The 12,267-nt window shown below is 46.0% G+C and overlaps 1 pseudogene across 1 annotated transcript in view; it reads right to left on the bottom strand.

Annotated features, from left to right (window-relative positions):
- LOC310835961 (P2R1A-PPP2R2A-interacting phosphatase regulator 1-like) overlaps positions 1-10,021 on the bottom strand; it is a 53,910-nt pseudogene extending 43,889 nt beyond the window's left edge. Inside the window, exons 1-2 of the transcript XR_014568646.1 lie at positions 9,720-10,021; positions 7,277-7,355 (exon numbers count right to left, since the gene is read on the bottom strand). The product of XR_014568646.1 is annotated as a P2R1A-PPP2R2A-interacting phosphatase regulator 1-like (transcript). The remainder of the gene's footprint in view (positions 1-7,276; positions 7,356-9,719) is intronic.
- Between the last annotated feature and the right edge of the window lie 2,246 nt (positions 10,022-12,267).

The following is a 12,267-nucleotide window of genomic DNA, read 5'->3' as shown; positions in this document are numbered from 1 at the left end:
GGCTAGGGACAAAGGTGAGAGCTGTTTCCTAGTTCTGCTGGATCTCTCAGCGGCGTTTGATACCATCGACCATAACATCCTTCTGGACCGTCTTGAGGGGCTGGGAGCTGGGGGCACTGTCATACAGTGGTTCCGCTCCTTCCTCCATGGCCATGTTCCGAAAGTGGTGGTGGGGGATGAGTGTTCAGACCCCTGGGCTCTCACTTGTGGGGGTCCTCTCCCCCATGCTTTTCAACATCTACATGAAGCCGCTGGGAGAGATCATCAGGGGGTTTGGGCTGGGTGTTCATCAGTATGCGGATGATACCCAGCTCTACCTCTCTTTCAAATTGGAACCAGTGAAGGCGGTGAAGGTCCTGTGTGAGTGCCTGGAGGCGGTTGGAGGATGGATGGTGGCTAACAGATTGAGGTTGAATCTTGACAAGACAGAAGTACTGTTTTGGGCGGACAGGGCGGGTGTGGAGGACTCCATGGTCCTGAACGGGGTAACTGTGCCCCTGAAGGACCAGGTACGCAGCCTGGTAGTCATTCTGGACTCACAGCTGTCCATGGAGGTGCAAATCAATTCTTACTGACTAGTGATTTAAATTGTGATTTAAATTGATTTGATTTAAATCAAATCCACCCTGTTAAAGTGTACCTCCAGTGTGCTGTTTTTATGAAGAGGATGCCAGCAAGGTTGAACCTTTCTGTAAAAAAGGATTTAAATCAAGCGTTATGGACTAGTGCTTTAAATCGTGATTTAAATCGATTTGATTTAAATCAAATCCACCCTGAAGAACACTAATATTTCCACAGCTGTAACCTCCCCAGGACTATAGATTATGGTAGATATGCATTCCACCCATTTTAATGTAGGAAAAATACACTACCACTCAGCCTCTGCTCCAAAGCATGTGGCCCTGAAAACTCCTTATTTTTATAGCATTGAAAGAATATTCATTCTTCTTAAAAGGAAAGAGGAATGACAGTTTCTCTCATGCAGATGCGATCAAACTCCATCATATAAATCTGTTGCAAAGGAAGGTAATATTGCCATATTTTTCGCTCTATAACACGCACCTGACCATAACACGCACATAGTTTTTAGAGAAGGAAAACAAACAAAAAAAAATATTCTGAATGAAACAGTGGATGTATGATTTTTGTGCTTCATGCTGTGGCCACAGACATGTGATTTGACAGTGAGTTTGGGGTAGCCCAATGCAAAAATCCTGAGAATCCATGTGGATCTGTGCTTTGTAACCACATTTTTGCGCCACTGCGGCCCCAGGCAACAGTGGGTGCGTGATTTTTTTGGTACAGGCTGTACCCATGGACATGCTATGTGATCTGATGGTGAATTTGGGGTGACCCAATGCAAAGATCCTGAGGATCCATGCTTCGTAACCACGTTTTAAGTGGGGAGGGAAGGAAAAACACAGAAGGGACAAGGAGCACGAGAGGGGTGTGTGGAGAAGGAGCTGGCTAACAATGCAGGAGAGGGGTTTAACGGGAGGGAGGAAAGGAAAGCAAAAGTCCCCCCCCCCAAGCCAGCCCCCTCTCTCTATCTCCCACCTGCATGTTTTCTGGCTGCCTGCGCTTCCCTAGAATGCTTCCCTGGACGCAGCAGCAGAAGCACTGGAGCACGGAGAGGAGGCAGCGGCAGCAGCTGTCGGTTGCGCTTCTGTCTGACGGAACCTGAGCCGGGTGGGCTGAAGCCTGCACACAGGGTGACTAGGAAGGAATTAGCAGGAAGGACGCGATCCTTTCCCCTCGGCTTGCCAGGAGGGCAGGGGACTTCCCTGCTCTTTGTTGCATTTGTCTGCTACCAGTCTCCTTGCTTAGCGTGTCTGCTTGCTGTGAGGTGACGCTGCCGCAGCCTGTGCTGAGCAACGGAAGGGGAAAGGATCCTGTCTGCCTGCTAATTCCTTCCTAGCTGCGTCACCTCACAGCAAGCAGACATGCTGAGCAAGGGGAATGGGCCATTGCTGGCCCAATCCAAGCAAACACATCAACCAAAAACAAAAGAGGGTGGGCAGTAAGACCCTGAGGCAGAGGGCAAGAAAGGAGTTCACTGAGGCTGTGCGCTCCCTGCCAGAAAGGGACAAGAACAAAAAGAGGAGAGCAGCGGCGGCTGACTTCAATCGCCCAGTTAAAACCATACGCAGCGGGGAGCGCAAAACAAAATAGGAGTCGCAATTGAATCCTTAGGAAGGCGCTACAATAATTAGGCAAGGGGAACAGGGCTGATGAACAGACGGTAGCCTTGGGATGCCGTACAGATTGAGAGGCTCCACACACAAGGACACTCAAGTGCCCCCTTTAACCATGCGCTCTCCCATGCAGCAACACGACTCACACGCCTCCACACACACACCAAAGTATGCCCGATACAGGAACCCCAGCAGCCTCCTCTCTGCAGCCTTCCCTCCTCTGTGACACGCGATCTGATTTTCGCCCCTGCACTTGGGCCAGCTGGCTCCAGGGCCCACACATTCGCTCAATAAGACGCACAGACATTTCCCCTTACTTTTTAGGAGGAAAAAAGTGCATCTTATCGAGCGAAAAATACAGTACTCTAAATATTTTAACAATGATAGAACCTGAAAACACCTTCACTGGTGGCTAAGAAGAGTTGAAGCATTATTTATATGTGGAATTTCAGCTGCAAAACTTATTCTTCTCACTGTTCATCTGTTTATCTGGTGGAGATGATTGACACTTTAGCCTACCATGTAGAGATTGATACTAAAGCTAATTCAATCTTGGGGCAAAATTAGCTGAATTTATTCCTGCCATTGAAAATGCTATCAGCTTGCCTCTTTGCAAGACAGAAAATTGCAAGTTCCTCATCTTGCAAAAAGTCATGGAAAGAGGAAACAAAGTTTACTGCATGCTCAACAACTTCAATCCTAAAAGAAGCTCAACAGCTTTGGGGCAAAATCGTAAAAAAGCACAACTTCAATCCTAAATAAAGCTCAACAACTTTGGCTTAAAATTGTAAAAAAAAGCTCAGCAACTTCCATCTGAAAAACAGCTCAACAGCTTTGGGGTAAAAGTGTAAAAAAAAGCTCAACAACTCCAGTCCTGAGATATGCCATGAATAGTTACACTACAGAGCAGGGATTCTTGGCAGGCCATATTTCTATTTGCAATTTCTATTTGTGTGATTATGTCGGGCACAAGGGGAAGTCCGGCCTTGAGTTCGAGTTCTGCCCTGATGAGAAACTGAGACATGCAAACGGCAGCAATTGTAAAAATGATGTCTGGATCAGAAAAGAAGCATACTGTAATGGTTATATGGGGTTGCTTGTGCGTAAGTTGCTGCCACTCCTGGCTAGGTAGCCTGGTTAAACCTTTCCTGGCTGGACAGCCCTTCACTTCGTGGCTGTTCAGTCGCTAGCAGAATCCGTCAGTGGGCGTTTCTTGAACTTCTTCCAGCAAAGAAGTTCTTTGACGCCAAAGTCTACGCCTACTTTCCCTACGCGGAAGTCTTCTGCGCAGGGTGGGTGTGGGTAGAGGAGGACCTGTGCTCTCCCCGCTGGTCTCCAGCGAACAGTCCTGGAGCCCTCTCTCCGATTCCCCCATCCGCCCCCCTTTATCCCTGGTGTTACGCTGATTTCCTTCCCCAGCTGCTGAGTCCCCTCTCTCCCTGCTTGGCCCTTCTCCGGCATCGCTTGGGAGCCCTGCCTCCACTTCTGACTCCGATGTCAGTTCCCTGACACATACGTACTCAAGAAGTAAAGAGGATACTCAACCCGGAGGAGCTTGGTGTCAGGGAAGAGTTAGAAGTTTCCAGTTTCTCAGAGGGAGAAAGCATTCCCCAAGGGGGGAAGGAGAGCAGTGAATCTAATAGAAGGGAGCAAGAGGAACAACAGGGAGGGACCGACTGTTCACAGGAAAGGCAAGGGTTAAGTTCTAGCTCAGATTGGGAGGAGGGGAGATACAAGCCAGCTCTAGCCAGGAGGTTAGAAAAAAGAGTGGGAAAGCGAAGGGAAGGGCGCCTTCGCCATTTTGAGGGTGGCTGGTCACGGAGAAGCAGAGCTCAGAAGGTATCTGAAAGAAGTGACTCTGAGGAATAATATTTAAGAACCGCTTATAAGATTGTTTTGTTAATAATCAATAAAAAGTTATAAAAGAACAAGAAGCGTTTGTGTGGTGATCTGAAGAGGACAACGACCAGGCCTGACACTTGGGGGGGGGTCCTTTTGTTCTTGGAGGAATTTAAATAATTTCCATGTAATACACAGCCAGGAAGCATGCCCCACAACACAGCATTATATACAGACATACACGGACACCAGCTCATTAGGAGACACCAGAGAGAAGTTGTTGACTTGCCATTTAAAAACTCTTATTTTTGGCTGGGACGACTTCCGGAGGCGGCGCAAACGGCAATGGCGGTCCTCCTCGCGCTGTGAGGAGGGAGCTCTACAGAAACGGGTCGTCCGCTACGGCGAAGCGGAGACCCGCATCATAAACCCACAGGCAGCGAAAGCCTGTGGTCGTGGGACTCGGCGGGCACCAGAAGCGCCCCCCGAAACGAAGAAGAGACCCCGTAAGGGGTGTCGGAACGTGGAAGGGCTGGCGCGGTGCTGTGAGTCGATCGCTCTTTCTGTGGAGTGAAGCCGCATAGCCGCTGTCGGTGAGCGCTGACCTTTTTTCCTGGGAACATTCGATTTGAAAAGCAACAACCCGTGAGTAAAAAAAGACAGAAAGAATTGGGGACTAAAGTATTTAAAATTCGGCTAAAAGCGGGAGACGCAACCAGGAAGTCCGTCTTCCGCTTAAGAGCTAAAGCAAAGGACTTTGATGTCTGGAGCCTTTGAAGAGGCGTTAAAAGCAATCAATCTGTGCATCTAAGGGAGCTGCTCTCATGGAGATTTAGGATTTAATTTTTTAAGTGGTTTATTTTTTTAGCATGGACTGTGTTTTACCTCTTCTTGTGGAATTACAATTTTACTGAGAAACCCAGGCAGTCGGACTGCCTGATCAACAGAACTGTCAGATTGCAGACTTTGACACTTTGTTACTTTGGTCTGTTACAAACTGAGTGTTACTGGAACTGCTACATTGAAATACTTTTTCTGGCACTTGCTAGAGACATTGTTGTGCTTTTAAGACCAACTCTGCTAACTACAAGAGAACTGAAGGTTCCTTGGAAATTAATGGCTGTTTGGACATTGTTTTAGAAGTTTTGAAACGTTGGATTAACTGGAGTTAAAAACTATTGATTGTAACAATTTGGCTCTTCCCTCAAGATACATTCGAACTCCCTCTAGAGGATTTTGGACTTATAACTGTATGTGACTTTGCTTTCTCTTCCCTTCCCTTTTATCTTGTTTATTCTCTGGGCTGGTGGATTCCTATGGGAACATACACAGTTTGACCTTGACTAGTAGACAGAACTGGAATGAGTGGCGCTGGGAAAACAAGAGGGGCTAAAGCGAAAGCTAAACAAACAACTTTGACCTTAACTTCACAGCCGCGTAGATCATCTGTCCCCGCTGTTTTGGTGGCAGAAGAAGAAGGAATTGAGCAAACTTTGTTAGAAGATATGGCAGCAGGAGGATCCAACTCAGTACTAGACAAAATCTTCCAAAAATTGGAAGCTTTGGACAAAAAAGCGGATGAGCAAACGGCTAAGATTGACCAAAACACAGCCAGTGTTAATAAATTAACTGAACAAGTTGCTCTGAATGCACAATCAATTGGGAAACTATTTGAAGCTACCACAGAAAATCGCAAATTGGCCGAGGAAGCCAATCAAAAAGCTGAAGCATTAAAGCAGGTGGTAAAACCATTGCACAAGCAGATTGGTGAACAGCAGGCTTACCTATCTATGATAGAACTACGGAGTCGGGAAAATAACTTGAGATTGAGGTCAATATTAGAACTTGAACAAGGGAATTTGATTGAGTTCCTGACAAAAGAATTTTCCAAGTTTTGGCCATTGGAAGAAGAAAAGGACTTTAAAATTGTGACTGCTTTTAGACTTGGAAAATTAACAAGGAAAGACAGGCCCAGAGACTGCTTGATTACCTTGAGATCTAGGGAGGATAGAGACAAAATACTAGGCCTACATTACGAAAAGTCACTTGAAATTCTGGGCAGAAGAGCAGAAATTTATAAAGATATCCCAAAACAACTTTTGGACCTTAGATCCACCTACACAGAGTTAGCAAGACTGCTGAGGAGCAATTCAATTGTTTTTAGGTGGGAATTCCCCCAAGGACTATCTTTTACATTCAGAGGGAAGAAGGTGAAAATTAAAACATCCGAGGACAAAGAAAAAATTTTGAGTGCTTATGGAGAGGACCTTCAGAAAGGGATTGAAAGACTTCCAGGGTCTGGGCCATCGCCTGTACCTACACCTTCGGGATCTGAGGATCAGGAGAATCCTCACGGCCGGAGCCAGGCTCAGAGCGGTTAACATCACAGAAAAAATACAATATGCATAATACATATGCATAAAAGCTTTGCTACAGAAGATGTGAGCCACAGAAACGACAACTGATCTGATTCAGAACGAGGGTGGATAATATTAGTATGGAATTTGAACAATAGCCGGAAATGCAGAGATGTGAATGAGGACGGTTATCTCCAGACATCTGGAACACAGAAGTCCCAATTTTTAATTTTTTTTTACAATTGGAATATATAATTGGTGCACTGCTATTACTGTAATCTGGATTGGTTTGATTTGATTTGTCATTAATTGGAAGGTTGTGATTGAAAATGAATAAAATTTGAACAAAAATAAATACAAATAAAGAGGATAACTGATGATGGTGAAATCACGAAAGATGATGATGCCTTATGGCCTCCTCCTGATGGAGTTGGCTGGCAGGAGCTGGAAATTGCAACTGGCGATGAAGACATCACTTTTGCCACCTCAAAAAGTGGTTCTCTGATTAGGGCGGTTCATAAAAAACTTTTTTTAAAAAAATGCCTGCTCCAAAGGTCTTATGTTACTACACTAGGGATTATATAGCTATCTCTGACATTTCATGCATATCAGTTAATATCTTGACCCTGCTCCACTGAATTGAAATTTCAGCCTTCACGACATAGGAAAACGGCCAAGTAAACAGCTATTTTCATGGAGGAGGGTCAAGATATCAACTGATATGCATGAAATAATATTAGTCAAGGGCTGACAGCACAACCACCAATTCAGCTTTGATGGAAATGCAACGGGGCTTTCGCCGCCTGTCTGTCAGGCTCCCACACAGCCTCCCTCTTCCACAAACCCCTGGGGTTCGAATGCGCTTTGTACCTCACCAGTGCTTACCATGCTGTGCCGGTTCATGACCATTGTGCTGTTCCAGCGGGTGTGCAAGACGTGAGGCTGAAAGACCTGGGAATTGTCACTGAAAGAAGCGAAAGCATCTGTTACGTTATGCAGCTGTCTTACATACGATTCTAAATTCCTGATTGACTACTCTTCCCTTCCCACCCTCTTCTCTCCCATCTGAATGTCGACTATCAACTTTGGAAGAGGCTGCTTGGTTTGTTCTGAAATGTGCCACACATATTGCTAGCTCTATACAAATATGTAGCTCCCATGCACAGCTAGCACAATACCACCTGTAGCACTTTGGATCCTGGCCACACTGCTGCCATGCGCTCTATGTGGGGATGCCTTTGAAGGTGACCCGGAAACTGTAATTAATCCAGAATGCAGCAGCTAGATTGGGGACTGGGAGCGGCCACCAAGACCATACAACACCGGTCCTGAGAAACCTGCATTGGCTCCCAGGACGTTTCCAGGCACAATTCAAAGTGTGTTAAGGGGATGCCAGCGAGGCTGAACCTTTGTGTAAATAAAGGACTTAATTGTTCCCAAAAGGAAACCTACTTCTGTGTGTCAGTATAATTAGGATGCTAGCGAGGTTGAACCTTTCTGTAAAATAAAACCTTACCAAGACCATATAACAATGGTCCTGAGAGATATGCATTGGCTCCCAGGACGTTTCCAGGCATAATCCAAAGTGTCGGTGCTGACCTTGAAAGCCCTAAACAGCCTCGATCCTGTATACCCAAAGGAGCGTCTCCAGCCCACCGTTCCACCCAGACACTGAGGTCCAACGCCGAGGGCCTTCTGGCGGATCCCTCCCTGCGAGAAATGAAGTTACAGGAAACCAGGCAGAGGGCCTTCTCGCTAGTGGCTCCCGTCCTGTGGAACGCCCTCCCTCAACGAAATAAACAACTATCTGACTTTTAAAAGACATCTGAAGGCAGCCCTGTTTAGGGAAGTTTTTTAATGCTTGATGCTGTCTTGTGTTTTTAATATTCGGTTGGAAGACACCCAGAGTGGCTGGGGAAGCCCAGCCAGATGGGCGGGGTATAAATAATAAATTATTAGCATTATTAATTACTAGTGGAATAGCAGTATGTTGGCTAAGAGTATGAGCTGTGAAACAAGAAGCCCTCCGTTTGAAATTATTACGAATGAGGCCATTCAACAGGCCCAGTCCTCTATTGTTTCCCAAGACAGACAGATGCCAACAAAACAGGAACCCCACTGATATCAACAGGTTAATTGCCCATTGTAACAGACGTCTATAGCAGTGGTGGCCAAACTCGGCCCTCCAGCTGTTTTAGGACTACAACTCCCGTCATCCCTGACCACTGGTCCTGTTAGCTAGGGATGATGGGAGTTGTAGTCCCAAAACAGCTGGAGGGCTGAGTTTGGCCATCGCTGGTCTATAGGATACCAGTTCCCTGTGACCTTAGGTAGCGTAAAGTAGAACAACATTCCAATGTGCTCTCCAGATCCTTTATTTGTGTTTTAACTGTATGCTTTAAACCAGGCATGGCCCATCATGTTTATCATGTTATTCTTTTAGTGAAATAAATTGTTTAAATTGTTATGAAGGAAATGATTATTTTTCTCCTTCCAATCAAGTACAGTGTCCAAATAGAAACAATAATTTCACAATTATCTGTATGTATTTCTAATAGTATAACCAAATCAGTCATTTTTGATGTAACTGTAAAAACTATTCTGAAAATTTATTCTTCCAAAAACGAAACCTTCCTCTGGTTGTCAATATGAAGAAGATTTCAGCAAGGTTGAACATTTCTGTAAAAAAAAAAAAAAAGAGGATTTAAATCAAGCCTTACTGACTAGTGATTTTGATCGTGATTTAAATTGATTTGATTTAAATCAAATCAAATCCACCCTGCTTTTCCGGGTTGGATTTGATTTGATTTAAATCAAATCAATTTCCAGGGGAACCCCCAGCTCCCAAAATCACTAGTAGTAAGGCCTTGCCATCCTTAAATCCTCTTATTTTTTTTTTTACAGAAATGTCAAACTTGCTGAAGTTTTCATATTGACAACCTGAGGAAGTTCCGTTTCTTGTCTGAATTAATTTTAAGATTTATTTTAGATTTAAGATTGATGTCTGTTTTTATGCACATTGTGTTGTTTTTATGATGTTAGACACTCTGAGCCCGGCCTCCGCCAGGGAGGGCGGGATACAATTTTTTGATTATTATTATCATTATTATTATTCCTCCTCCTGCAAATGACCAGGCGCAAGAGGAGAAGGCGCCCCCTGCCTTCCTGGCGCAGTGCCCCATTTCTTGGGATACCGGTTGAACTAGACGCAAACTCGGCCCTCCAGCTGTTCGAGGACTACGATTCCCATCATCCCTGACCACCGGTCCCGTGCGGTAGGAATGATGGGAGTTGTAATCCCCGAGCAGCGGGAGGGCCCGTTCCTCACCTGAGCCCGTGGATGAGTGGGGCACTATTGAAGCGCCTCAGGCCGCCCCCCTCACTCCCGGCCGGCGGCAGCTCCAGGTCCAACTCCATCTTCTCGACCTGGGCCATGGCGGCGGCGGGCCTGCTCACTGAGGGCGGCCTCGGCTGCTGCTCCTCAGGCCTGGCCTCCCAGCTGTGACGGGAGAAGCATGGAACTTGCCCGGCGGAGGAGGCTCCTGCTCCAGCCCGTCGTCACCGCCGCCGCACCTTCGCCTCAGGAGCGGCGTCGGAGCGTCTCCTCAGGCAGAGGCTGGCCAGCCGGTAAGCGTTGCGCATGCGCTGACAGCTGGATCGCCCGGCTGCTGGGCGAAAGGAAGGGAAACGGCGGGCAGGCCCTTCACGCATGCGCACGTCGGCCTCTGCGCGTGCGTGCGTTTCGCCGAAGCACGGCATTGGAGGCTGGCAAGCCGGTAGGCGATGCGCATGCGCGGGCTGTTGAATCGCCGCCCCTTCACGCATGCGTCCCGCTGCTCCTGCGCATGTCGGCCTCTACGCGTGCGTGCATCTGGCCGGAGCTGCTCCCGACGACGATTGCGCATGCTCAACCGAATAGAGGGCGGGGCAAAAGGGAAAAAGTCCGGGCAGGGGGAAGGCGAGCCTCATGATTTCGTCACCGCGGCTCTCCCTTGCCGCTCCGCCCATTGAGGGCGGGGCAAGCGCTTTACCGCAGAGTGATTTGCTGCTCTATTTTGACATCCCTCTAGTCTAGACCAGTGTTTCCCAACCTTGTGCCTCCAGATGTTTTTGGCCTACAACTCCCATCATCCCTGACCACTGGTCTTGCTAGCTAGGGATGATGGGAGTTGTAGGCCAAAAACATCTGGAGGCACAAGGTTGGGAAACACTGGTCTAGACAACGGGCCAATCCAGAAAGTGGCTTCTGCGGTGAGAGACCGGGGCCGCTGGAAGAAGGGTCATGATTCCTTTTCAGGGCTGCGAGTTCGAGTCCTCGTTCGCTCTTTTGCACGTGCCTTTGATTTTTCAAGGTATTATTATTAGTCGCTTGTCTCCTGAAGGTCTCCAAGTGACTTGCAGCAAATAAAAATGTGTAATCAGGGTGGATAAACATTAATGATCATTTAAAAAAATAATAATAATAAATCGGGTTTATTTTATTTAAATCGGATTTTATTTTATTTTTTTAATCGGATTTTTAAAAATAAATAAATCGGATTTTTAAAATAAAATGCTTTGGGGGGGAAATCTTTCTAAGATTTATATTCTTTTTTTAAAAAAAAAATTGCTTAATTGAAATAAAGATTCTTCATCACCCATTAATACAAAATTATAAAGCAAATCAACTAAAAGAAAAAAAATCTAATATAATAAAATAAAGAATATCTTCTTACTTTACATATAACTTCCCATCCATTCCATATTTCACATGTTCATTATTAGTTTGATTGCCAAAACTTGTCAGATTGTTATCAAAGCCAAAAGTATAAATAAATATTCAATTATCTGTGTCCTCGAGTCTTACTACCAACTTTTATAGATAACAAGTGGAACCTTAAAGATCAACTAGTGGCACCTTAAAGATCAACTAAATATAAGCTTTCAAGGTATGAGCTTTCATGTGCAATACACACTTTGTCAGTGGGGATCGTTTGTCAGATACTCTGTAGCAGAGGTCGCTATTATTATATTATAGTTATTATTATTATTATTATCTGTAATAACTATTACAGATGTGATTCGAATGTTACAACAGAGTTTAGACTGCAACAATTATTTTTCAGAAATATTTTAACTACTTCCCAGTTAGAAATGAACACACGTTTTGGTTTATTTTTCATTTTTCCGACTTCCGGTCAGCGCCATCGTGTAATGGCGGATTTCCCTCGGAGCTCCTGAGGGAGATCTGCTTCGTGGGTTCGGGTCCCGCAGCTACAGCGAAGCGGGGACCCTTAAAAATCACAGGCATGAAGCCTGTGAGCCGGAGACTCGGTGGGCACCTTTGCGCCCCCCCCGAAGCTGTGAAGGAGCCTTTTTAAAGGCTACGGAACAGCAGCGGGTGAGCGGCACGGTGCTGAGAGTCGCTTGTACCCAGCCTGCGAAGTGAAGCTTCGTCGCCATTGATGGAGAGTGCTGACTTCTTCCTACAAATTGGAAATAAAAGGAACTACTACCCGTGAGTAGGACAAGGATCTAAGGACCAATTGGGAACAAAAATTTTACTAATTTGGGCACCGAGACGGGAAAGGCTCAAAAGGAAGTCTGCCTTTCCGCTCTGCAGAAAGATCAAAGCAAAGGACTGGTAAGCTTTAACTTTGAAGTTCTTCCTTTGAATAAGTGATCTACCGTTTAAGAGACTGGGACCTTCCCCCCGCAGGCAGGAGCGGGGGGGAAGAAATTGCGATTTAAATTGCCTGCCTTTACTGAAGGGACTAAAATTATACCGCTGTATTTCGACCCTGGAACAGACTGCCGGAGAAGGGAAGCCGGCTGCAGACTGTCAATGCGCTGAAGTAACGATAGACTTTTCTTTTCAAGCCTGGAAAGATACACTT

Source organism: Podarcis gaigeae (assembly GCF_964106915.1).
Source record: "Podarcis gaigeae genome assembly, chromosome: W".
NCBI classification, from domain to species: Eukaryota; Metazoa; Chordata; class Lepidosauria; order Squamata; family Lacertidae; genus Podarcis; species Podarcis gaigeae.
Note: the sequence above shows the minus strand (reverse complement) of the source record. Positions and strands in the feature narration are given on the sequence as shown.